Below are 27522 nucleotides of genomic sequence, written 5' to 3'. Positions count from 1 at the left end.
TTTTGAATAATGAGTAGTGATTTTCATTCCCATTTTTAAACATGCATTTTGAGAATTGGTCTTCAAGTATTTCTGCTGTGCTCTTCACTTGAAAAGCTTTCTCTCCGGTTGTCATCCATTTCACCTCTGACAAGGGCATGTTGTGGAGATGAAAGGGATAACATCATCAACAATAAGAAGCAACAATTAGAAACAATAAATTTATTTAAATTCCGCTAAAAGTTAAAAACCGGGAGAATAAAAAGGATGCAGAAGAAATCAAAAATAGCATCACTCAAACCCCTCTTGGAAGACCATTTCATAGATGGTGCACCAGACCTCACCCATCTCCCCCCTAACAAGGGCGTGTTTTAGATGCAGAGCAGATACAAATGTAAAAAGTGACTTTCTGGATCAGACCAACAGAGTTTGCAGTCAAACTATCCTGTTTCCAACCAGTTGCTTCTAGGAAGCCTGTAATGAGGATATGAGCACACCAGCCTATTCCCACTTGTCTTCTGTAGTGGCTGGCGCCAGAGGCCTCATAACCTCTTAACTTCAAGGCAGCATACAGGCTATGTGGCTAATATTAGGGAAATCCTATTCCAACCCTCCAGAACCGGGCAGTGTAATTCTCATATTTTGCAGCTTAGGCAACGTTCTTTGTATATGGCACCAAACTGCATATTACACACATTAAGAACATTAATTGTTGCATTGTTCCCCACCCCACCCCTCATAATATTTAGAACCATCTATAAACACTGATCTGAGAAAGCCAGAATAATGTAGAAGTTAGACTGCTGGACTTGGAACAGCGGGAACCAAATTAAAAAGCTGCTTAGTCAAGCAGCTTGGCGTGCTCAGGATAATTGGTAGCCCTCAGCCAAACCTAGATTACAGGTTTCCCCTGTTTTTAGGGGGAAACAGGAGAGAGAAAAACTGTGTAAAGCATCCATGTACATAACTGCATGGAAATAAATAAATAGACATTGGTATTATGTAATCCACAGGTGATAACATTTTGGCATGAACAGAGGTATCTTTTTCTCAGATAGCTGTCTTTTTTAATACAGTATATGGATAGAAACCCCACCCCACACCTGAGGCTCATGAGAACATGACTGACACACTATTAGCTGATTTGTAGGGAAGAACTGCTTAGAATTTGAGCAAAACCTGATCAGCTGGATAATGAGCAACTCTTATCGATAGACATTGATTGTTCTCCAAAAATTTAATTGTCTTGTAAAGCCATCCAAGTTGGTAGCCATCAGTACCTCTTGTGTGCTGTGTAACAACACACTTTCATTGCTTTTGTGAATATCTCAATATTCAGCTCGCTGATACTGAATTGTAAGAACAACACAGTAATGGCCAGAATCCTGTTGGGCATGGTATGTCTGTGCAACATGAACAAGAGCGACAGCAGTAGCATCAGATTGCCATTGATTAGGGGCTACTTTTCATGACTGCAAGCTGCATGCATCTTCATCTCACTGTGTGCAAGCTACGCGCATACCAAAATCACAAAATTTGTGGATGTCGATGATGTTGTTCCATATGCAGAGGCCAACCCTGCCCAACTGCATTTCAATTAATGAACAGCATCAACTGTGAAGGTTATGCAACCTTAGAAATACAAAACTTTAGTGTAACTGCTAGAGAAATATTGCTGTGGAAAAAGTTCTGGTGCCTATAATGAAAGTGAGCAATTGCTAGAGTAGAAATACAGTGGAATTGCTCAAATTATTGCAGATGGATGTTCTTGCTGTGAAGAGTTTCACTTAGCCAGCCAAAATACTCTACTTTACTCCTCTTTACTTCTGATCTACCCCTCTTCCAACAAAGTAATTTAGTCTGCACTCCATGCCCACTTGGTATGCTGAGTCCTCACAGGCTACTTTGGATCCCCATGGCCACCACTACTTCAAGGACTCCTCCTCAACATATTTCTACAAATATTTACACTAGAGATGGGCTTGAATTAAAAAATGAATCACCAAATTCATTCAGAAAATCGCTAATTTGTTGATTTGCATTTGTATGAATAATGCCCCGAAAGTCATATGAATCAATGAATTTTTAGCAATTTTTGATGTGTTGATTTATTTGGTTATAAAATGGGGCCTCAGGCAGCTAGAGATGCCAAAATTGTAGGGAAGATTCCCCTGACTCTCCTCAACAATCCCTCCATATTTGGTGAAGATTGGGCTTTTCCAAACCAGCTGCTAAAGGGCACTGTCCTGGGAGGGACCCATTTTGTGGGTTTATAATTTGACTGAAACCCAATCTTCACCAAAGGCGCAAGGCTTGTAGAGGACAGACAAAGGAAGCTTCCCTCTGAATCTGGTTCTCTGGGTGCTTGGGGGAGGTGTTTTATAGAGTTTTAAAGTAAAAAATGAATTGATAAATCAATTTGTCAATTTGTCAGAAAAAGTGTAAATTCGTGATTCATGATTCATCAGCCTTGATGAACCATGAATCCACCATTTTTCTGATTCGTGCCCATCTCTAAATTATACACTTCTTTGTCTTAAAAGTGCCACAGAATGCTTTTGCTACAACAGAAAACAAGGATATTCTTTGTGAAAGATTTGATACTCTGTAAGAAACAGTAGCTACATAGAAGTAAGATTTCCAATCGTTGCTAGTGAGTGCGAAGCAGACACTGATTGGGATGAATGGGGGAAAGGCACATTCTATCTGGTTTTAAAATTTAAGGACAGAATTCTGTTGGCAATTTACCCTGCACGATTCACTGCAGCAAAATGCCACTAAAGGGGTTGTAGTTGAGGTACTAGATTTGCGGCTGTTGTCTAATCCAGTGGTTCTTAACCTTTGTTACTCGGATGCTTTTGAACTGCAACTCCCAGAAACCCCAGTCAGGATAGCTGGTGGTGAAGGCTTCTGGAAGTTGCAGTCCAAAACTCCTGAGTAACCCAAGGTTAAGAACCAGTGGTCTAATCAGACATGTACCTCATAACATGGCAGGCACCTCATTAGGTAGCAGCAATTCCCTGCTGTCAGTTACACAATTTGACTTATACAGGTGTAAATCATCTACAGGATTCTGGCCTCTGCATATGTTCATTGCATCTTTTGCCTTCCCTGGTACAGCTTGTTATCTTTCGTTGCTGTAATGCCATCAACTTAACAGTGAAATGTAAAGAAGAGGAATTGACCAAACCAGCCGCTACCCAGTAAATTGGGGGAAAGCCACATCAAAGAACTTCCTAGGCCTAAGTATTATCATGCACATACAGAGGATACTTTTTGCATACTTTTAGATGCTTGCCTGTTGTAAGGATTGTTTTGCTGGCACTAGGGAGGGTCAAGAGCCTGCTGGACCCTACCCCCTGATCTGACCCGATCCATCCTTGTGCTTAAATCACCTACAACAAAGCTGTGAAAGAACCCATTTATTAGCCTCACGAAACCAACTGCACAATGGGTGGGTGGAAGAAGGCCCAAACAAAAAAAAAGATGCTTCCATGCTGGAGTGTTAGCCTATCAAACTAAATGCAGGACTGCAGCCTAGTACTGAGAAAATGTTCATCTTTCATCAAAGAAAAGGGATGAAACCTTGAAGTCAAAGAAGACCAAACGATTATAGCTCGATACTTCAAAGGTTATAATAAACGTCTAGGCTAAATGTACACAAATATGTAATAGAAATATAGATGGAAATGCAGTGCCCCCACAATTCCCCTTCCCAAGCTGAGACAAGAGAAGAAGAAGCAGAGATACCTTTTAGGGGCTGGCCCTTGGTTAGAGCTATATGGCTACTTCCCACAGGGTTTTAGGGTCAGCTGCCAAGCACTGAGTTTGGCATCTTAGAATCCAAGCCCAGAAGGTTTTTGGCAGTGATAAGTCTGTGTCTCTGCCTGTGCATCAAGGTTGGACCCAAGATGTTTTACTGTTTAAAAAACAAAGAATAACCTGACTCCCCCTCCATTCCAAGATATCAGCCAACTGGGCTGACAGCTGAATCAAATCGCTTCAGGGTATGGCACAGGAGGGTGCTTTCTGCTGCTCTGGCAGAAAGGGGATCCAAACCAATTGTTCCGAACTACACAAAAGGAGATTCTGACTAAACACCAGGAAGAATTTTCTGTAGGTAAGGGCTGACATGAGAGTAGAAGAGATTACATTAGAAGGTGAAGAGCTGCCCTTCATTATAAATTATAGACTGGATGACCATTTGTCAGGGATTCTTGTATGTGAACTCTTTAGCTGTGGATTCTTGTATTAGGAAAAGGTTGGAAAGGATGACCCTTGGGTGCTTTTACAGCAGCTCTAACATTTCATGAATCTTTCTTCATCTCTAGTGAGAGGAGAGCATCCTGTACTGCACATGAGAGCAACAGGACACTTGGGGCAGGGGTTGGGGGTCAGGAAGAACCTCTTTAGGAGGTGAAAGAAGAGCCAGAGTCCCAGGCACATGGTTTGCAAGGGCAGCATATACTATACAAGCTTTTTATCTCTGTCATCAATGCTATGGCTCATGCTATACAAACATCTTAAACTCAAAACTGCTCAGAAAAACAACAACAACCCATTAAACCAGCCTTTTTTAATTTGCATGATCTTCCTTCAAAATTGCACTTTGCTGTTTAAAAATGGATCCTCACCAACGCTCTGGGCAATCCCCTGTAATCTCGGTGTAATGTTCTCTACTGGGGGTGGGAGGAAGCAGTACGATGGCCCTGATGAATGCACAGATATACTTTTTCTTGTACATCTTTAAAGCATGTTTGATATTAAACACATTTTTCATCCAAAGTCAATAACCCTTTCCATGCATCCACTTGATGTATACAATTATATCTGTATCTATATAAATATCTCAAGTTCTGTGGCAGGCAAGTTGCACTATAAAGCAATTTCGAATGGCCTTATTAAAACATGTGCTTTGAATGAGAGGGGAAAATTATCTTATTTACAATCTCAATGGCATCAAGGGCTTTTGGCATGTAGTTATTTTCATCCTGGAGGCTGTATTATTCCAGAAGTTAATACTGAACGTATCTGCAGCAGAAATACTAATCTTCTCTTTAATATAGTGGCTCACTAATTTCTTATGCAGTTTCTTCTTGTGAAATGTCACTCAGCCTAGCACTTATCCCTCTCTGTATTCCTATAGGGAAATTATATATCAGAACTACTATCCAAGACTAATTCACAAGCAGTTAAAAGACCCCTTCGTTATAGTGGGCTTAAAAGCACTATACTACTATGTGTACATTGATTCTAATGATGACATGGTTTCAGTATCCATTATGCCTCTGACTGTAATTTCACATAGCTTCAAAGAAGACTGTTATGGTAAAAGTGAACATTGTAGGAACATTCAGTGCCCAAACTCCCTATCTCTGATTTTCCCAGTAAGGGACTTCATAGAAAGATACCTGATAAGCTAATGGGGTGATGACTTTAATGGGTTTTTTTTTTGACACTGGCTTTCCAACCAGCTATATTGAAAAGAGTTTCAACAGTCTCTTTTTTATTTTATTGGTAAAAAAAGCACGATAAGTAGCACATACTTTTCTGAGCCCACTTCATTGCCCCATTTTTACTACAATACATGCCTTGTACCACAATATAATACTGACAATTTCATAGAATGATATCTGATAAGCTGAACACTGAGCATTCGATGTCCATTGTAAAGGGCACAGGAAAAGTCTTAACTAAAGGACAGCATGTACCGATGATGCCTGAAAGTCACAACCACATCAGGCTCACAACAGCCCTTCTTCTGGAATAAAAGACTCTGGTGCAACCACAGGATGCTTCTAGACAAAGGTTTTATTCATGCCACTGTCTTGGTCTCATCCACAGAATTTTACAGGTCTGAACTCTCCATTTCATACTGCTCCTTTATCCTTGTCTCCTTACCATAGCAAATCAAATCAGGAGGAAAAGAAAGATTACCTGCACAATGCCTTCTTATTAGTATAGATAGAAGCCCTGTCTGGAAGCGCCTGCAGAATGACTGCCCCTTACATTTTGCCCTATGCCAATTAAATTATGCTAATAAGTACCGTAGCCCAAAGCACATCCAAGCCTGGCCCTGCATGGCAGGGCTAAAGTGGGGGCACAATGACCGTTATTGTTATGTTTTACCCCTTCTCTTGAACTCAATTATGAACAGATACTGCATCTGTATTTAGGAATCCCAATGTGTATAAATTCAGTTCTTTATAAAAACCTCCGATTTATGAATGTGGGATATTGTGGTTCTATATCCATGATTCCAAAATCCGGAAATGGCCCGGTAATTTTGCACAATATTGTGCCCACATTCCTAGCAGGAAAAAGGACGTCAAGCTTTACATAGCAGCCTGAAAGTTGACCACACCAATGGCAGCAGTCAAGTTGGTCGACACAGGATACCTTCTTGTGTTCTCTAACATTCACAAAGTGACATCGATCAAGCGAAAATCCCAGATGCTGACTCTTTTTGTCATCTGTTAACTACTTCTCACGCAAACACAAAGCAATTGTCATGGCTGCTTTCTGACATGCATGAATGGTGGTGAAAGTATGAAAGCTCCAAAAGGTTTGCTTTTGAACAGTCAGCAAAGGATCCAGCTCACTTCAGCTGATTGTATTAATGCACTGATGTACTCTAAGACAGTGGTCCCCAACCTTGGGCCTCCAGATGTTCTTGGACTTCAACTCCCAGAAATCCTGGCCAGCAGATGCGGTGGTGAAGGCCTCTGGGACTTGAAGTCTAAGAACATCTGGAGGCCCAAGGTTGGGGACCACTGCTCTAAGGCAGGGGTCATCAACCCCTGGTCTGTGGCCCGGTAACGGTCCTTGGGCTTGCCAGAACTGGGCTATGGATCTCCACCCCCCCACACGCACACACAGTGGGCGTGTCACACTTGGGAGGGGTGTTGTGCTCGTGAGGGGGAGTGCCATGCTCGTGTGGGGTTGGCCCACCTCTGTGTATGTAGTCTGCTGCCCCCAACCAGTCTGCAGCCGGGGACTGCTGATTTAAGGCATATCACTCCCTGCTCAGATGCGGCAGAAATTCTCTACAGGGACCAAAGTCTCTACACACACATGCCCCCTCATAAGAGTGATGCTGTAGTCCTTTATGCCCAGGGCTTGAGGACATGAAGCTCTCCAGATGTTGTTAGACTGCCACCCTCCATCACCTTTAACTATGGTGACTGGGTTGATGGGATTTATGGTCCAATAATATCTGGAAGTCCTCTCATATATTATATGAACTCAGTGAGTCTTCCTTCTGATTAGATTGCATTACATTGCACTGTAACAGCAGTGACTAAAAGGAGCATCTGTGTGCAAACATAACAACGGGATTTGTTTACATACAATGCTGCTTTGATGTGACATCAACAGGATTTGTTGGGATATGGCCTTTGCAGCATCCCACACATCTCAGCAGATTTCTTTTGTATGAAGCATACAATGCGATGTGGGCCTCTCCAGAAAATGTCTTAAGACACATTTACTTGGAATCAGCCAGCAAACTTGTCATCACATTCTTTTGATTTGGAAACAAGTCTGGGTGTCACACAGAGATAACAGACCTTATCCAGTTCAAAAGAGTGCAAGTAACTTCTATTGATCAGCTTAAATTGAAATAAAAATAGTTTTGGCATAATATTGTAACAATGGAAAAAGGAATAACACCATCGAATAAAATAATTAAAGAGAAGAAATGTCAAGAAAAAAAATCCAGCATAATAATTTATGTTTATTTGGGCACTGAATGTTCTTATAATGTTCACTTCTACCATAACTGCAAAACTATTTTTCTGGAAGAACTGGAAGGCAAATCTTAAGAGCAGCGTTTTTCTCAGGTCTGCACTACCTATTCTTCCAGCTTACCCACCGTTCCCTTCATCGTCATTCCCATGACAGAAGCCTCTGTAGCCCACATTTTACCCTCACATGTGCCCCAGTGAAATAAATGTTGTTTGTCATGCCTAGGTAGTTAAGTACAGCAGTTGTTGTGTTGACACTCCAGGAACCTTCAGCATTTCACAGTAGAGGTTGTTTTCAACTTCTTTGAGGTCATGATTCATACCTGAGACTGCAATTCTTTATTCAGGGTTAGTCCAGTCCCAGAGATACAGACAGAATTGGGTTGAAAGTATCCAGCCCCAATGAGAGCTGCTAGGGTCATGATGATCACTGGACGCCAAAAGCCCTTTTCTGTGCTGATCCTGTGCACTGTAGGTCTGCTTGACCATGGCCCTTGTAACCTGTTAAAACTACAAATTACAAGCTGACAGTGAGTATATATGAATTTTGAACATATGTATTCAGTGTACCAAATCACAAGCGAATCAGGAGTTGGGGTGGATATTTTCAACCCAATTCTATCGGTATTTACTTAGAGGTAAGCCCCACTGAATTCTCTGGGACTTAACCCCAATGCTTAAGGTTCCAGGAGTGTCAACACTAGCAGGACTGTCCAGAGAAAGGTAGTTCACGCAAAGTAATTCACCAATTTATATACTCTCTCTGTGTGTGTCTATTACTAAACCTAATATCAATCAATCAATTAATCAATTAATCAATTAATCAATTAATCAATTAATCAATCAATCAATCAATCAATCAATCAATCAATCAATCAATCAAATCATTTTTGACTTGCAGTGATCCTTTTTAGGGGATTTGTAGATACAGAATATTTAGAAGTGGTTCCCTAATCGCTTATTCTGGCACAGTATAGTAGAGTGCTGGAATAAATATCAGGACTATACTATATTATAAAGCGATACACCCCTGCTTTTTGTCCACTGTTTTCTGCAGGAAACAAATTCTGTGTTGCTTAATGCCTTTTCCAGTGAATCTGGCATAAGAAAAATGTTCTGTGCAGGAATTATAATTATTCTGTGACGCTTGGTGGTTCTTCTGCCCTTTCCAGGTGAATTCTGCACAAGAAAAATGCTGGCTTTGCAGGAATAACAAACCTGCACAGCTTGGCATTTCTTCCTTGAAACATCTGAAAATACCCATGGGATTTTTCTCACAAGATTTCTGCTGGAGGGGGTGAAGTTTTTTGTGCAGAGCGATCTCACTATGAGTAAAAAAGAGTGAGTTTTCTCTTGGTTGTTCTCTGACAGGGAAAGACACTGCAACACTGACATCCTTAGTCCATGCAGCCATACACTGTCCCTTAAATGCTACGTTCTAGCATTTGACTATCTGAGCAGGATTGTAATCACTGCAATATGGCACTCACCCCTTCTACTTCCAATAGTGACCGAAAAGGATAACATGGTCAATGTTAATGGAAGCTATTAGAAGATCAAGCCAAAGCGCACCTCCCTGTTTCTCTAGCTCTCTGTACAGGTCTAGGTGACTCATTGTACAAAGTCACCAAGACGTTTTCTGTGCGAAAAACAATTTTGAACTCTGATTGAAAAGGATCCAGGTCAGAATCATTCAAAAGTAGCTTGAACTGCTCAGCAACATCTCAAATAAAGGTGTTAGCCTAAGAGTGACCAACTCATGAGATGGGTCATACTTTGGACCTGGTTTTCTCAATGGGACTGGAAGATGGTGGTTTGGATGTGGAGGGGTTGGTTGTGACTCCATTGTCTGGTCAGACCACTTCCTGGTCAAGTTTAGTCTATTAGCTTCTTCTCTGCTCTGCAAGGGTGAGGGATCTATTAAGATGATCTGTTCTCAGAGACAAATGGATCCAGATGGTTTCCTGAATGCTCTGAGTCTGTAGGATTATCCGTCTGATACAGTCGGCACTCCTGTCAAAGCTCAGGAATAAGCAGATGACCCAGGTGGTTGACATGATTGTGCCGAAGCACCCTCTCCCTGCACACAGAGCCCAGACAGCTCCTTGGTGTACATCTGAACTGCAAGCAATGAAGCGAAAGAGGAGACGGCTGGAGTGCAGGTGGAGGAAATCCCGCTGGGAGTCCGATCAATAATAATAATAATAATAATAATAATAATAATAATAATAATAATAATAATAATAATAATAATAATAATAATAATAATAATAATAATAATAATAATAATAATATCAAACACAACTTAGAGCTCATTATCGAGCCTATTTCGTTGCAACATGGCTGGCGAAATGGCAATATTTTTATTTATTTATTTATTTATTTATTTATTAGATTTTTACCCCGTCCCTCTAAGCTATATCTACTCGGGGCGGCAATATTTCTCCAGCCGTATTGCTTTCTCAGAATGTCGTCCAGCAGAGCTGTTTCGGGTGGTCTGGGATCTTCTTCCTGTAGGTGGGGCTCGTCAGCCATGGAAGGCAGCCCATCTAGGAGAAGGGAAACTCCAATTTCAAACCTCCACTGCCTTGTGGCTATATCCACTCATGGAAAAGGCTTCAGGAGTTAACCTCGAGGCAAAATCCGGAGCTGGAGTCCCGAAGGCAGCATGTGTCGTTCTGCCAACTCCTGCGACATTGCTGGAACCAGTTGTACTGGCTCTTGCCTTTCCATTGGACCATTTCAGCAACATGGAGAGGGGGGATCTGCTGCTTGGGTAACAGCTTATCCTCCATATTACCTTACCCAGGCTTCATGCTCTGGAGAGGACACTCCTCGATTCAGAGCATGTTACCATAGTCTCTTGAGACTGAAGGATGCCTATATATGTCCTGTATTATTTCCTAGTGCTATTATATCATCACTAGGCTTTATTAAACTAGTAGGGGATTGTTACTGCATGTTAGTGATATACGTGTTTTTAAGTCTATTCACTTATGAAACATTTTAAATAACTAAACATGAACTGGTAGAAGTACTTGCTCTAGGCTGTGTCACTCTAACTCCAACATGTCATGGACATCCTGACTTCTCCTTCTGTTATGCTGCCTCTTTCAACCACAGACAACAGGGAATAGTTGTCAGCAGAAATCACTAGACAGTTCCTACTAATATTCCCTGGAGTGCCAGAAATCACTGCTGTTAATTATGGCAACACTATACTGACTTCAGAAGGGCGAGATGTTATCTGAAATGTTCGAAACAACACCATTGTGAAGTTATTGGAACCTGCAACTGGTGTCAATGCTCTGGGTTGACTTAACTTTGAAGGTACTGGAAGAATTTTCTCTCAGAGTTGCAGATGGCGGGTTCGGGAATATGGTCAGCTTTTGACAAGCAAGCGATTTTATTATGAAGAGATTTTGAAAAATAAACTACAGCCTTGCATTATACAGTTTGACCCTGAAAGCTACATTGTTCATTAGGTCACTGTAGCCTCCAGCACATTCAGCACTTAGGACAGAATGATTGTACAGGCTGCGTTCTCCACATCCAGTGCAGTAGCCTCTGTCCAATAGAGGAGATTTTATCCCTCATTTTGATCACAGAAATAAACCTTGCTCTAATTCCCCTTCTCTACAATCCTCCTCCAGCCACAACAATTAAGGACAGGGGGAGGGGGAAGGAAAACCGGGCATGTGCAAAACAAGGCAAAACAAAATGTTCCAGAGTCCTCCGACACTGTAGATTCTTCTCTCCATCTCCACTTCAAAGCAGGTCAAGGAGGTGTCATCTTCCCCTGGTGCTGGCATAACATACATTTAAAACGATGTGAACATCAGCCAGCAGCACTTTAAAAAACAACTCAAGCAAAGAAAATATTGCAAATACTGGGACCGCACATGGATCTCAAAACAAAAATTTAGTCCTAGTCCTCGTAACTGAGACATTTTGCCATGTTGCCTTAATTTCCTTGAATGAAGAGAGTACAATGGCAGCACAGACCTCCAAAATCCAACAGTACACTCATTAAAAAAGCACATTTTCATATGGGCAGATTATGTCCAGATCATACTCTGTTATACTTGCACAAGTATCACTTTCCTTTGCAACCTTCCCATTCATGGAATTATAGGATTCTGGTTTTTGGGTCAACAGAAATAATGATATTTTCCCCTGAAACAATAATCTTGGACAATTTATCCCTCCACTGTCTCCCTATCTCCAAGTAAATGCAGGTGCAGTGTGCTCTGAAAAACTAGGAAAGGTTAACCCCCAACATATCTGAAGATTCTCAGTCATCCAGGTGAGATTATCTGTAAATTGAGTCATGGCAACTGGACTTCTTTCAAATCTAACAAAAAAGAAGTCCAGTTGCCATGACTCAACTTCCAGTTAATCCCCAACATTACTGGGTTTTTAGGAATACCTTAAAAAGAAAGTTAATGGAGAACAACACTCAGAGAGTTAGGGGGATTATGTGCTGGAGATGTATGAACAAGAGCCACAGTGAAGCAAACTTACCCATCCTATAACCCAGTGGTTCCCAACCTTGGGTAATCCAGATATATTTGGACAGCAGCTCCCAGAAACCCTGGCTAGCACAGCTAGTGGTGAAAGCTTCTGGGAATTAGATTTTTATTGTAAGCAAAATGCACTTATCAACTAGTCTCTGAAGACAATTACTTTTCAAAAATCCAGGTTTTACCACCAAAATACTGCACACACAGTCATAGATGGACTTTTACTACAGGGGCTTCCTCCAACTTAGTATCTTTTTGATCTCCTTACTGCAGTTTCCATCATCCCCTGCCAGTTTGACCATTGGACAGAAGGCTGACATGCAAGCTAACAACAATGTCATCAGCCACAGTGACAAAAAAACAAACAAACAAACAAACAAAAACAAAAGGAGCTCTTTCCTATAAGCATGTTTTTGTCCATCCTTTGTTGAAAAGACTTCCCTTCTTGATCCTTCAGTTTATGCTTATTATTGACCTGTTTCTCTTCCTTTTGTGTCCAAAGTTTTAGAGAGAGAGCCCTTTCTCATCTGACCTCTTATTTAGCTTGTCAAAATGGAATCAATCTATTTCAATCTGGATTTTAGGCAAGTCTACACATGCAAATCCAGGTAAATTGGGACAGCTTCAAATACTAAAGAAAAACAATGCTTTTCTTTCATCGGCTGACAACGTTTTCTGCTAGCCCCCCTCATCTTTATTAAGATAATGTAATAAACTACACAAATTACTGCTACACAAATCAGGCCAGGTTTCAGCTACTTGAATATTGAAATATCTCTGGGGTCTAGAAATCGACTTCAACAGAGAAATAACGCTGAAAGATCCAAGAGTGTCAGCAGAAAATGTTTATACTATGGCTTGGGATCTATTAACATTCATCAACATCCTAAACAAAATCAATTCTCTGAGCAACAAAGGGAGTTTTGATTTTGGGTCAGAGAAAATAAATTGAAATAATATGAAGATATAAATAAGGTCATATAATATTGGAGATAATCAGGTCTATCCCACACGCAATGTATTTATTTACTATTTTTTTATCCTGACAAAATGGAGGGGGGCTCAGTATAGTGGAGTTTGTCATCCCTGCACATGTAATGCAAGGTACAATTACAGCATCTGATGGTGCTTCATCCTTTGCTTAGAGACCTCCAGTGAGCACCCAATCCCCAGGGGAGACATTTGGATACAATGGCTAAAATCCTGTTGCTTAGCACAGTAAACTGCAGTAGAGTAGACCCACTAATTTAATGGGAATTTGGTGAGTCAATTCCTCTATACATTCCATTGATTCAAATGGCCCTGCTCGAACTGCAGCTTATTCATAATTCAATTTATTTTGCTAAGCAACAGAAACTTGACCAATATGTGGACACACCTAAGGAAAGGAAAGGAAGATATCGGACAAAGCATGCACATATTATCAAAACATCTCCCTCATTCCCCGCAATCACCTGAAGTCCCCCATGATACTCTGTAGCTCAGATCATGAAAATAACATGCTCCAAAGAACTAATTACTAGCAATGAGTTCTGTTTTCTTAATAGCTAAGGTATCATCATCATCACCATCATCATCACAGAACTGCAGTGGTAGAAGAGACTCTATGAATCGCTGAGTCCAGCCTGTCAAGGGGCAATAGTAAGGTATAGCGGACATTATTATAATTATTTAACAAGAGATAATGTCATTCATTTTTGCAGAGTAATGCTAGCATAATGCTTCATTTTTAGATATATTTAGAGTTATGATGGGTGCCCTCCCTAGATGATGAAGGAGTAATATCACACAGGTCAAGTTCCATCTTGTGTTGTTGCCCTGTTCTCTGTTGTGGGTATTAAACAACAGTGAAGAGTACTGGAGAAGTATGTTTTACATCACAAATCAATGGCCTCTGGCATTCAGATTCTTTAAAAGTAGCTTATTTAACTTAAAAGTAGCTAATTTACCTACCACTTTTGAGAAATGAGGAAAGTACTAATTTGAAAATTTGTAATTATAACAGTAACTAAGTACTTCTTTGGGCTGTGGAAGTGTAACTGTAACTTTTTGTTGTTGTTTACTTGTTTAGTCATGTCTGACTGTTTGTGACCCCAAGGACCAGAGCATGCCAGGCCCTCCTGTCTTCCACTGCCTCCCGGAGTTTGGTCCGATTTATGTTCATAGCTTTGGTGACACTGTCCAACCATCTCATCCTCTGTCATCCCCTTCTCCTCTTGCCTTTACACTTTCCCAACATCAGGGTCTTTTCCAGGGAGTCTTCTTTTCTCATGAGATGGCCAAAGTCCTGGAGCCTCAGCTTCAGGATCTGTCCTTCCAGTGAGCACTCAGGGTTGATTTCCTTTAGAATTGATAGGTTTGTTCTCCTTGCAGTCCAGGGGACTCTCAAGAGCCTCCTCCAGCACCACAATTCAAAAGCATCAATTCTTCGGCAGTCAGCTTTCTTTATGGTCCAGCTCTCGCTTCCATACATCACGACAGGAAAAACCATAGCTTTGACTATGTTAACCTTTGTCGACAAGGTGATGTCTCTGCTTTTTAAGATGCTGTCTAGGTTTCTCCCAAGAACCAGGTGTCTTTTAATTTTGTGGCTGCTGTCTCCATCTGCAGTGATTATGGAGCCCAGGAAAGTAAAATCTGTCACTGCCTCCATATCTTCCCCTTCTATTTCCCAGGAGGTGATGGGACCAGTGGCCATGATCTTAGTTTTTTTGATGTTCAGCTTCAGACCATTTTTAGCACTACGAGGTTCTTTAATTCCTCCTCACTTTCTGCCATCAGAGTGGTATCATCTGCATATCTGAGGTTGTTGATATTTCTTCCGGCAATCTTGATTCCGGCTTGGGATTCCTCCAGTCCAGCCTTTCGCATGATGCATTCTGTACATAAGTTAAATAAGCCGGGGGACAATATACAGCCTTGTCAAACTCCTTTCCCAATTTTGAACCAATCAGTGTTCCCATATCCAGTTCTAATTGTTGCTTCCTGTCCCACATATAAATTTCTCAGGAGATGGATAAGGTGGTCAGGCACTCCCATTTCTTTAAGGACTCGCCGTAGTTTGCTGTGGTCCACACAGTCAAGGCTTTTGCATAGTCAATGAAGCAGAAGTAGATGTTTTTCTGGAACTCTCTGGCTTTCTCCATAATCCAGTGCATGTTGGCAATTTGGTCTCTAGTTCCCCTGCCCCTTTGAAATCCAGCTTGTACTTCTGGGAGTTCGCCATCCACATACTGCTGAAGCCTATCTTGTAGGATTTTGAGCATAACCTTGCCAGAGTGAGTGCAATTGTATGGTAGTTGGAGCATTCTTTGGCATGCCCTTCTTTGGGATTGGGATGTAGACTGATCTTTTCCAGTCCTCTGGCCCCTGCTGAGTTTTCAAAACTTGCTGGCATATTGAGTGTAGCACCTTAACAGTGTCATCTTTTAAGATTTTAAATAGTTCGACTGGATGCCATCACCTCCACTGGCCTTGTTGTTAGCCATGCTTTCTAAGGCCCATTTGACTTCACTCTCCAGGATGTCTGGCTCAAGGTCAGCAACCACAGTACCTGGGTTGTCCGGGACATCCAGATCTTTCTGGTATATTTCCTCTGCATATTCTTGCTACCTCTTCTTGATGTCTTCTGCTTCTGTTAGGTCCCTCCCATTTTTGTCCTTCATCTTTGCACAAAATGTTCCTTTAATATCTCCAATTTTCTTGAACAGATCTCTGGTTTTTCCCTTTCTATTATTTTCCTCTATTTCTTTGCACTGTTCATTTAAGAAGGCCCTCTTGTCTCTCCTTGCTATTCTTTGGAAGTCTGTGTTCAGTTTTCTGTAACTTTCCCTGTCTCCTTTGCATTTTGTTTCCCTTCTCTTCTCTGCTATTTATAAGGCCTTGCTGGACAGCCACTTTGCTTTCTTGCATTTCCTTTCCTTTGGAATGGTTTTTGTTGCTGCCTCCTGTACAATGTCACGAGCCTCTATCCAAAGTTCTTCAGGCACACTGTCCACCAAACCGAGTTCCTTAAATCTGTTCTTTACTTCCACTGTGTATTCATAAGGGATTTGGTTTAGATTATACCTGACTAATTACTTTTAAAAAGTAGCATTCCTCATTTCATCCTAATACACCATCCTAGCCCCATTTCAACAGGAAACACTACACTACATTCGATTTTCCTTTTTCTGATTCATCCTAGAAAACATAGTTTACCAGTTCAATTGCCTTATTGGATCCTTCGACCAGAGTTTGGCATGGTATCTGACTAGTTTTTTTGACTTTCTACTACAGAAATATCTTAGACCAGAAGGTGATCTTTCATCATAAAGTGTTTCAACACCTTTTATATGAGCCTGTCTGGATTAAGATAAGGGTCAGTCAAAACTGTAAAGGGATGGAAATAGAAAAGAGGAGGAGGGGATTTCAAGAAAGGCAGCTGCCAGGAAAGATGATGCATATGCAGAATGAAGATAAAATACTGATACCGGAAAACAAGACGATATCATTTCATACGAAAGATGGAGCAGCAAGTAGGAAAAATATGACCACTGCTGGAGCACAGGAATGGAACACCGTAATTATGCCGTGCATTTGTGAGATAAATTTCATCCACATAATGTGGAGGAATGCAACCTCCTATCAACACCGCTCTGAACTCTTGACTTCAAGATTCACTTTCTGTAAATAGCTTATTATCAGAAACATTCAGAGCTGAGTTTCTTGTGCAAACAAGGATGAACTAGCCACTGAAAATGCTGCTTCCATGCAAATCATCTTCCTGTTTGCATACCATTTGTACACCCACTCACACATGTAATGAGGGACACAGAAACATAATATACGTCAAATATATAAACCAATCTTCTGTTTATAAAAAGAACACCTTCTCCTTCTCACATTGAGAGCAGGCTCAGGAAAAAAAATAAAGTTTACAAGAATATAAAAAGTATTGGGGGGGGGGGTTGAATGAAACTGGAAGGTGAGAATACCCCCTAAAACAACCCAGTCAGGACTCAGCATGGTCAAGAGACATACTAGGATTCATGTCTACAGTGTTTTGGATTAGCAAGTGTGCAATACACACACACACACACACACACACACACACACACACACACACACTTCACAAGCAAACTGCTGCTGCTATTACTACTTTTTCTGCTTCATCTCAGAAATCAAGCAAGCAGAAGATCTCAGGTTTAACCCCTTGTATCTCCAGGCAGTGGTGAAGGTGATGGTAGCAGTGGTTGTGATGGCGGCAGCTTCTCCAGGCAGCAGACACGCTAGCCAGGATGGTTAACTGAATGGTGCTGCAGTCAGGTTATGCGACTCTACAGATGCTGAGCACAGCTAAGACTCTACAATGTTTCTAACATTAAACCAGTTAACATTTAACTAAAGACGTTTTGTGTTATTAAAATATAACCATGCACTAACAAACCCTTGCAGTGATATGTTTAATTTATTTATTATTAGTTTGTTTATTGTCCTCATCATCATCTGAAGGACTTTGAATCAACAGCCAAATGAAACAGAACCATGAAGTGCACGTACAAGAAAACGTTTTAGTAAACCCATCTCTCCAGAAAGAGTGGCTTATATCCACTCATATGGCAGCGCACACAGCTGGAGGGCGAGAGCAAGATGTAAAGGGCAAAGGAAAGCGTGGTGATTTTGGGAGAAAAGAAGATGGGTAAGGAGAGGGAACTACGAGAAAAAAATGTTGCTAATACCTCACACTGTGTAGATAGTTGAAAGGCAGCATTCTGGGCTGTGAATTGTGAATCACACAACTGGTACAATCTGTTGAGTACGTAGTAGAGGGAATGTGCATCAGTATGGAGCAATCACTCTGCCTGGTTGTGCCCAAAGGCACAGATGTTATCACTGTTTGAACTAAGAAAAACTTTACCTCATATATGTGCTAGGAAAAATACTGATATCATCAGTGATCGACCAGTTACATTTTGGATAGCTACTGTTTCATCTGGAAGAATCCTTTGATCCACAAGCTTTCAAGTTGCTGCATTCACTACAATGCAGGAACGTAACTTTAAAAAAAAGGACTCTTATTTAAAAATGGAACCTTAACTTTTTGAAAATTTGTTTTAAAAATATACACACCAAAAACAGTGTCTCCATTGCACACATGGTACTTCCCTGGGAACTAGGCTATGTGCATTGGAAGTGCACATGATGAAATCGCAGCAGGCATCCATGAATTGCAGTTTTTTGGTGCAAAATTCTCTTCCAGTAGAGAAGCCAATGATTTCAAGTCTTCATATTAGATATGCTGGGAAGCCAGGCTCAGGGGGAGCAGAGGTGGAATGTGCATCAGAATGCACACTGTAGTGCAGTACTCACAATGGAGTCTGAATTGTTACCCACTGTAAATGCAGCTGCTCAATACTCATGAGCTATCCTGCTGCTATAACATGTCCCTGTTCAAACAACTAACTCTTCAGGGTAAGAGGGGGCAGACGGACTACAGACTACTTCGGTCCCGTGGAGCCTCAATTGTGGGGTCCCGCAGGGCTCGATAATCTCCCAAATGCTGTTTCATATCTATATGAGGCTGCTGGGAGGGGTCATCAGGGGGTGCGGGGCTTTGTGTCATCAGTACACTGATGATACTCAGCTCTACATCTCCTTTTTTTCCAACAACAGTGGATGCTGTTTCGTCCCTTTCAGTGCTGCCTGGGATGCAGGTGAATGGATTGAGACTGAACCCGGGCAAGACAGAGGTCCTTTGGGTGGGTGACTCCAGACATCAGTGGTCTGGGAAACTCCATTTCCTTTGTGGGGGGAGTGACTCTTACCACCTAGAGTGAGGTTCGCAGCTTGGGTGTACATCTGGACCCGGTGCTCACCATGGAGACCCAGGTGTCGTCATTGGTCCATTTTGCACATTTCCACCTTCAGTGGATTGCCCAGCTGCATCCCTATCTTGATGTGGGGTGCTCACCACTTTGGTCCATGCGCTCATAGTCTCAAGATTTGACAACTGCAATGTGTTTTACATGGGGCTGCCTTTGAAACTGACGCAGAAACTTCAGATGGTACAAAATGCAGCGGCCAGACTTCTTAGAGGGGTGAAAAGGTACCAACATATTTTCCCCATCCTGGCCGCCTTGTATTGACTGCCCATTCATTTCCGCATTGATTTCAAAGTTCTTACAATTATATATAAAGTAAGTATCTTATATAAAGCCCTAAATGGTTTTTAGGACTTTGATATCTGGTAGAGTACCTTCTCCCACCCAATTCCACCAGAGTCACTCATTCTAGTCAGGCCGGGCGGCTGGGGGGCCTAACGCTGAGGGAGGTCTGGAAGGAAAGAACAAGGAACCAGGCCTTCTTGGCAGTGGCCCCTCGCATCTGAAACAACTTGCCCATGGAGATCTGCCTGGCTCCCTCTCTGGTGTCTTCAGAAGCAAACTCAAGACCTGGCTATTTGGGCAGGCTTTCCCTCCTGCTGTATCTTTAATTCACATCTTACCATCTTGGATTTATAGTGCATGTTTATTGGTTTAACTGTTTTTAAATTTGAAATGCCACCTAGAGTAGACCTTTGGTCTAGATGGGCAGGGTAGAAATCCAATAAAAAAAATTAAATGTACACAGACACCATTCAAAAACGCATGAAGACCTAATTATATATAACCCAGAAAGGTTAATTTGCTGGAAAATGGAATAATCAGAAATGCAGCTTGATATTGAAAAATATATGTTCGGAATGTCAAATCAACAACCTCCTTTAAAAAACTATATTAAATGTGTAGTATAAGTATAAAAAAAATCTATGTTAATCTAACTCTCCATTAAGGTTAGTCACTGAAATAGAGAATTTTCCTGCCAATATAAAAGTCTATTTAGAATTATTTAAAGAAAAAAAAAGTGAGTAGATTAAAAGATTAGTTGGATAAAATGAGATAGAAAGATCAAATGAAACATTTTTTTCAAAATAAGAATATATCATGGTTGAATTATATGCAATTAGAAAGATGGATTAATGAATGGGTAAAGAAGTATAACAAAGGTAAAGAAGGTATAAAGTGTGAACACTTTCTATTATCATATGAAGATATTCAGATGAATGAGTCAGTGAAGGGTGTAGTAAGTAAAATTTATAGACTCCTGCTAGATTTAGAAGAAGAGATCGAGAATGAAGGATTAAAGCTAGTGTGGGAACAAGATTTAGGAAAAAGAATAAATGGTGAAGAATGGATGAAGATATGGAAAATGAGGGTTTTACGATTTATGTCAGTGAGAATAAAAGAATTTTGTAAAAAACTAAGTTTAAGGTGGCATTTGACACTGCTAAAATTGAATAAAATGAACTCTAATTATGTGAATATCTGTTGGAAATGTGAGAAGGAAATTGGTACATACTTTCATATGTGGTGGGAATGTGAAAAATTACAAAGATTTTAAAAATTAATCTTTAAGGAATTAACGGATATATGTGAAAGGGATATAGAATTTAATCCTGAGATAGCTTTGTTATCAATATTTGTAAATGTGGAATATGATATAATGACTAGAGAGTTGATTACCAATTTATTAACAGCAGCCAGATTAATAATAGCCAGGAATTGGAAATGAAAACTTGAATTTCAAATGGAAGAATGGTATAATGAAATATGGAATACTGCTATAAATGATAAATTTTGTAATTTAAATGTCAAGAAAGGAGAGATTAACTTTTTTTATGATATATGGGGCAGATTTATTGAATATGTGCTAACAAAAGGAAAAGGAAAAGTTCCAAATCAGGAATCTATGCAGTTCTGGAGAAGAGAACAATAAAGGAAGAAGAAGAATAAAGACAATGGAAGAAGAAGACTACTGCAGGAGGTCCCGACTAGGGTGGTGGGGAACACAATTGATTTGTATTTTGGTTTATGTATTTTATATTGTAGTTTATAATAAATTTAAAAAATGAGAAAAAAGAAAAAATAATGCAAGAAGACCCCTGAACACTTTCTCTAACAAAAAAAAGGGTAAGAAAAGTATAAAATGGTTGTTGTGGGTTTTTCGGGCTCTTTGGCCATGTTCTGAAGGTTGTTCTTCCTAACGTTTCACCAGTCTCTGTGGCCGGCATCTTCAGAGGACAGCACTCTGTATTATAAAACTCTACAGCAGTCAAGCAACAGTTTGTACAGGCTACTAGTGTAACTGGTTTTATTGGCAGATAACTCATTTTATCATTCTGAAACTCAATTGTACATGCTATTGTACCAACAATGCACACACATGGTAGGCTACAACTTCTATTGTAATGATTTAGCATCATAATCTTGGCTTGTACTAACATAGTCAACTCAATAAGGGGGGAAGGGTCCCAGATATTTTGCTGCCTGTGCTAGACCAGCAAATGGTACCTATGGTTTATATAATTTAAGGTGCAGAATATCCAAAACTAGTCCAAGTTATTCTCGTGCATGAGCAGAAAATGACACAAGGATTCCTTCCCTATCCCTGGCAATGAAGTAACAAATTGCCTTTTTATGAGACCACTAATCTGCTTCCTGAATTGGCTGCCTCACACTGTCTAATAGTAGAGTTGACCCTGGACCTAAGGATGTGCCCACTGAGAACATCGACCACCCCCACATGCAGCACTGAACAACACTGTTACACAACCTTTTACTGGGTACAGATAGAGCAAGACAGAGATAGGCTATGGGTTGGCTCAGGTGTAAAATGTTCTAACTGCTTGACATGTCCCATGGAGGCAGCTCCCTTTAGCACAATTGTCACTCATAAAGTGTTTAACACAGCCATGCCACACCAGGGATCTACTCTACTTACTTCAAACAAGATGTTGGCAAACCTACCTTGAGAACAGAATTTGGAGATTACACCTACCACATTCCTTCATAATGGCTAGGACATCGTGAGATTTGTAGTTTAAAAAAAAAACTTTCTGAAGCTCTGCCCCTTTGCTAATAAGACGATACAAAACAAAACGGGACACTTGCTGCTTCAGTGAAACTTCACTTGCCTTGAAGTTATCTGAGGTGACATCCAAGATGTAGAGAGTTTCTAGGGAATCTGCAACCTAAATTTCCAAACATTTTGCTACTTTGTTGACTGAAAAGCCCACAATAGGAAATGTGATATAGCTATATCTGGGGATTTACTATTTTTTTTTAGACATTTAAGTTTAATTTCCCATTCGACACAGTACCTAGCTGAGAGTGACTGAACCAGGCAGCCTAAACCTGCTCTGTCACACATCTCCACCTTTTCTCTTCCTTCTAAGATGTTCCAACAAAGAACAGGAAGTCCCAAAGAGGATTTCATTTTTATCCTTTTAACACTAGCAAAATTGGCCTTGCTATGAAGCCAAGAGATGAAGAGGGATGATCAGTCAGAAAGCCCTTAGTGACCCAAATGATTCTGCCCACTCGGCACCCAGAACAACCAAGCTATTTAAAAAAAAAATCTTGATCTGAAACATAAACATGATCTGAAACCATTACCATGGTAACGAAAGATTCTAAAGGAAAGATACAAAAGGAGAAAGCAAGAGGAGCAACTTCAGCTATTCCTCAGGACTATCAAAGAATATTTTACTGACTCGTCTTTTAAAGACACTTGAGTTTTTCAAAATAAAGGAAAAGCAACACATTTTTCTCCCCCCACCCACACACACCCAGTTACTAAGGTAAATGCTGATCCATGAAAATGATCCTAATACTGTAAATGGTTCAAAACTGAAGCAAAACGGGGTACCAAACATGAGAAGCTGTGAAGCATTAGGTGGGCCAAAACCCATGGAAACAATAATTTAACTCAAAAAAAGCAAGCCAGGAGATTCCTGAGTTGGTTTTAGCTGAATGTACCATAAAGCAGAAAGGGACGTGGTGGCGCTGTGGGCTAAACCGCAGAAGCCTGTGCTGCAGGGTCAGAAGACCAAGCAGTCGTAAGATCGAATCCATGTGACGGAGTGAGCGCCCGTCGCTTGTCCCAGCTCCCGCCAACCTAGCGGTTCGAAAGCATGCAAATGCAAGTAGATAAATAGGGACCACCTCGGTGGGAAGGTAACACCGTCCCGTGTCTAAGTCGCACTGGCCATGTGACCACGGAAGATTGTCTTCGGTCAAAACGCTGGCTCTATGGCTTGGAAAGGGGGATGAGCACCGCACCCTAGGTCGAACACAACTGGACAAAAATTGTCAAGGGGAACCTTTACCTTTACCATAAAGCAGTGGTCTCCGACCTTGGGCCTCCAGATGTTATTGGACTTCAACTCCCAGAAATCCTGGCCAGCAGAGGTGGTGATGAAGGCTTCTGGGAGTTGTAGTCCAAGAACATCTGGAGGACCAAGGTTGGGGACCAGCACCATAAAGGACCATTCTACTGCAAAAAATAATGTAAGCATTGATTTAAATATCTTACATTGGGACAAAGAGTTATGATTTTGCTTTGGGGGAATTCCATGGCCCAGAATATACATGGGGAATGAATATGTATCAAGGCAGATCATTTTTGCTGCTGTTTCCCCCCCCCCCCCCCAAAAAAAACAAATTAAGACTTAGCTTCATATAACAGTCAGGATAGCAAGACTTGATTGCAAGAAAATATCAGTCTACCTTTTTAGGATCGATGATAGGGCAAGGTGATTAGCAGTGCCTGAACTACTGAACAAGATGAGGTTCAAAACAGAAGTGTTAGTAGTATCTGGGCTATAGCAATTCGGCAGAGATGTACCTTGAAAGCTTCCATCGCAGCTGTACAAGTGAAATGGAGGTTAAAAAGAACAGAACTCCATCTCCACAGCAGTCCATTTGGCCTCTTCTGACAGTACTAAGCTTGCTTAATGGTCCCACCTGACTGCAAAGCTGCATGTGGGTGTTGTAACCCTCTTGCTTGTTCTCATTTAAACTTATTAAATCATCTTGATGGGAAGACAGATGCTTAGTCACTAGATTTTTCTTAAAGCTAATTACTCACTACTGTTGCATCTTGTTTGGTTGCTGGCATTAACTCCATAAGCCATTCTTCCCAATTCAATGAAGACCATGTGATGAAAAGCCATTTCCAGCCGCTATGTTAGAGGGAAGCAATCCTGCATCTCCTTAGATGTCAGACCAGGCCACACAGCTAGTTGAAACTGTTCACATGCTGAGGAGATATGCCTGCAATCATGGGACTGGAGGTGGAAGGGGGAGCTGTCATTCATCATCTTCCAAGATCCTGTCTTCAGTTTTCTTTTTCTTCTTAAAAACAGACATCTGCCCTACTCTCCAAGCATCTCTGCCAGCAAATCGGGACAAATGAAAGTTGATTACGTTACTAGTTTATTTTGCTGTATTAGTGATTTGCTTCCTAGGTCTTTTTTTTAAAGGTATGCAGTAAAACACCTAACAAGTGCTCCATATTGCTATCGTTGTTTTTGTTGATTTCAATTGAATTTAAGATGCCACACTTTCTTTTGGTTTAGCTCCTTTTCTCCAGTCAGGCGATGACACATCTTCTAAATATCCTCTCCTCCTTTCTTCTTGTCACACTCATGTGCCTCATTATTTCCGATGTGCCTTTGGGTCTCGGCAGAGTTCCGAGACATTTTCCGAAGCTCTGAGGGGACAGCTGGTAGCACCTCCGCAGGGTTCTTCTACTTTGTCCTCAGAAAGGGTTCAGGCAAATTTCTCGAGAGAAATGGGCCTGTGCAGGAAAGCTTCTCTTTCCTTCACTATGTAGAAATCGGTTGAGCCACAAGGTATAGTTTGCTGTTTTTTTACTAACAGAAACAAAATCTGCAGATATGACATTAATGATGTCAGAGTTTCCTCTCTTTAAGGAAGTGGGTTTCTACTACTGTGACGTGAGTATTGACAGATCTAGCTTACCTGATCAAGTTCCTAATCCTCCCTATCCGTTCTACTTTTTCCTTTTTATCAAACTGGTTGAACATGACATTTTAAAGAACACAATTGCTCACACAAACACGTGAACAATAGGTTTTCACTCGGCTTTTCTTCTTTTCTTCTCTCTTTTCTTTCTAGACGGTGACCTCCCAAATCTCTCATTTTTCTTCCATCCTGTTAAGAATATAATTTCCTCGACTGAGAGTCTGGATTTTTCCAACAATCTGTTCTGTGAGGAATCAAAGCTTTCCAAGAGCAGCCCTGAAGGGACATCTTCTCCCAAGCTCTTCAGAACATGGTGGACAACATTCAAAGTGGTCCAACATGTCTCCTCGCCCGCCACTCACTGCACAAACAGATGGGAATGCAGAGGATGGAATGAAGATGAAAAGTCTGTACAGACCCATATCAGCATCCTAATGCTAAGAGGCTCTGACAAAGAACAGCTGATTTTATATCCATCAATCACCTGAAGCTATCTTAAAGCTACTTCCCACTGCCTTACTCTTTACAGTCAGACCAATATGAGGCTCTGGAAACCATATCTTCTAAGCTTTCTTTCACACTCCTTGGCAGTACTAAATGGCTTGATGAGATATACTTGTACCTATACTTAATTGCAATCAGGATGATCCGGGGATGAGAACAACTCCCTTGCAAGGGAAAGATTACCGTATTTGGACTGTTTAGCTCAGGGATAAAGTGGGGAAAAAAATCTAGACATGCTCTCAGAGCTGGGGACAATCCCCTCGTCTTTGCAAATTCCTTGGTTGTAACACTGCACTTCTAAGTGAAGTCTCAACTATATACTACAGGGAAGTCATCCCCTGAAAAAGGAATTCTTCAATTGTGGATTATGTGTGATTGTCACGGCATGAGTATTTCTAACCTCATGCAGTATGAAAATTTAGTTGCTTTGTTTTCCAATTGGTCTTCAGTTTCATTTCATTTTATTGCTATTACTGTAGCCACTGCTGCTTTTGAAAACAAGGGTGTTGGTCATTTCGCTCTTGTGCAGGAACAAAATAAGTATCTCAACAGAAAGCCACAGAGCAGTGGCAGACACAATTGATTCAGTTGTTATATTTTTACTTTGTCCTCTACGTTTTGGTGCCCTTGCCCAAGTCCTTGGCAAAAGTGCACATCTCTGAACCCGACTGTTAAAGGACAGCACACAACTGGCTACGAAAGTGGCACGCAGTCTCTCCAGGGCTATGACTTCTTCCACTATAACCTTTCTTAAAAGAAGTAACAGAGCCTTGAGCTTCAAGTCCTGATCCTTCCCGAGATTACTGGGAAAATATTATCCCAGCAATGTTATAATACTGTACTGCAAACTAGCTCCCCCCCCCCGCTCCTCTGAGATCAGGAAGGAGCTTAAGCTGAATGAAAGGGTATATTTCCACTTGGTCACGCCTCATCAGTACTTCAGTTTCAATGCCACCTAGGCCCAGTTAATCTAAACTTTATGAGACTTATCTCTACTTGAAAATATGCCAGAGATGAAATCAGATATTTTCTCCCTCATTCACTTTCTGTGCGGCGCTTTGTGAGCTTTGCTGAAACTAGATTTTTTGTACAGGTAAATCTATCCTTAATGCTGATTGGTTTCTACATCAGAATTGCTTACAATCACCAAGAAACAACTATAACTGTAGCAGGGGCTCCATCCAAAACCTGTGAGAGAAACAGAGACAAGTGCTTTTTTACATTCTGCTCCACAATGTGTGCTGTTTCTCTCCCTTTCTGCCCCTCTGGCATTGGTGGGACACTGTTGTCATGCTACATATACAACATTATTGAACAAAGCAGGAATTATGGGAGTGAAAGTTATGGTGTAAGCATGTGTTTGTTTCTTTGCTTGTCTGTTGCATGGCAGGGTTGAAACAAAACCAACACTGCAGCTGCATCACCTGTCCCTGAGAGGCAGCAACAGCATTGCCCTGATCTAGGAATTAAAAGGAAAGGGAAACCTGTTTTTAAACAACATGCATCCTGAACATCAAAAGGGAAGATGAAAACCAGCGACACTGGTGTGTTGATGTTCTTCTGGGTAAAGAAGCTCAGGCACAAAATGTTTAAATTTTAGCACCTAGACAAGTATATGGAAAGTGACTGTCTCTGTTTTTGGCATCCTGCAGATGAATCTCTATGGGGTTCTGAACCACTTATTGGGGCACTAAGATGTGGCTGGTCCCCAGTTCTCATCATTCACACCATATGCTGGTTAGCTAGGTTTGTTGGGAGTTGCTGTCTAACAAGATAGAGGACAACATTCTCCCTACTCCCAACTTAGAACCATGTCTTAGAACCATTACTGTAAGCCGCCTAGAGTGGTCTAATATGATCAGATAGGCGGGATAGAAATAAAATAAATAAATAAATAAATAAATAAATGTCATGGGTGGCTAA

At 41.0% G+C, this 27522-nt stretch overlaps 1 protein-coding gene across 13 annotated transcripts in view; it reads right to left on the bottom strand.

Moving 5' to 3' along the window:
* The window catches only part of CACNA1G (calcium voltage-gated channel subunit alpha1 G), a 208665-nt gene that overhangs the window by 122051 nt on the left and 59092 nt on the right, over nt 1–27522 (bottom strand). The window lies entirely within an intron of this gene.

The sequence above is a fragment of the Pogona vitticeps genome, chromosome 2 (assembly GCF_051106095.1).
Source record: "Pogona vitticeps strain Pit_001003342236 chromosome 2, PviZW2.1, whole genome shotgun sequence".
NCBI lineage: Eukaryota > Metazoa > Chordata > Lepidosauria > Squamata > Agamidae > Pogona > Pogona vitticeps.
This window is presented reverse-complemented; position numbering and strand designations above follow the sequence as displayed.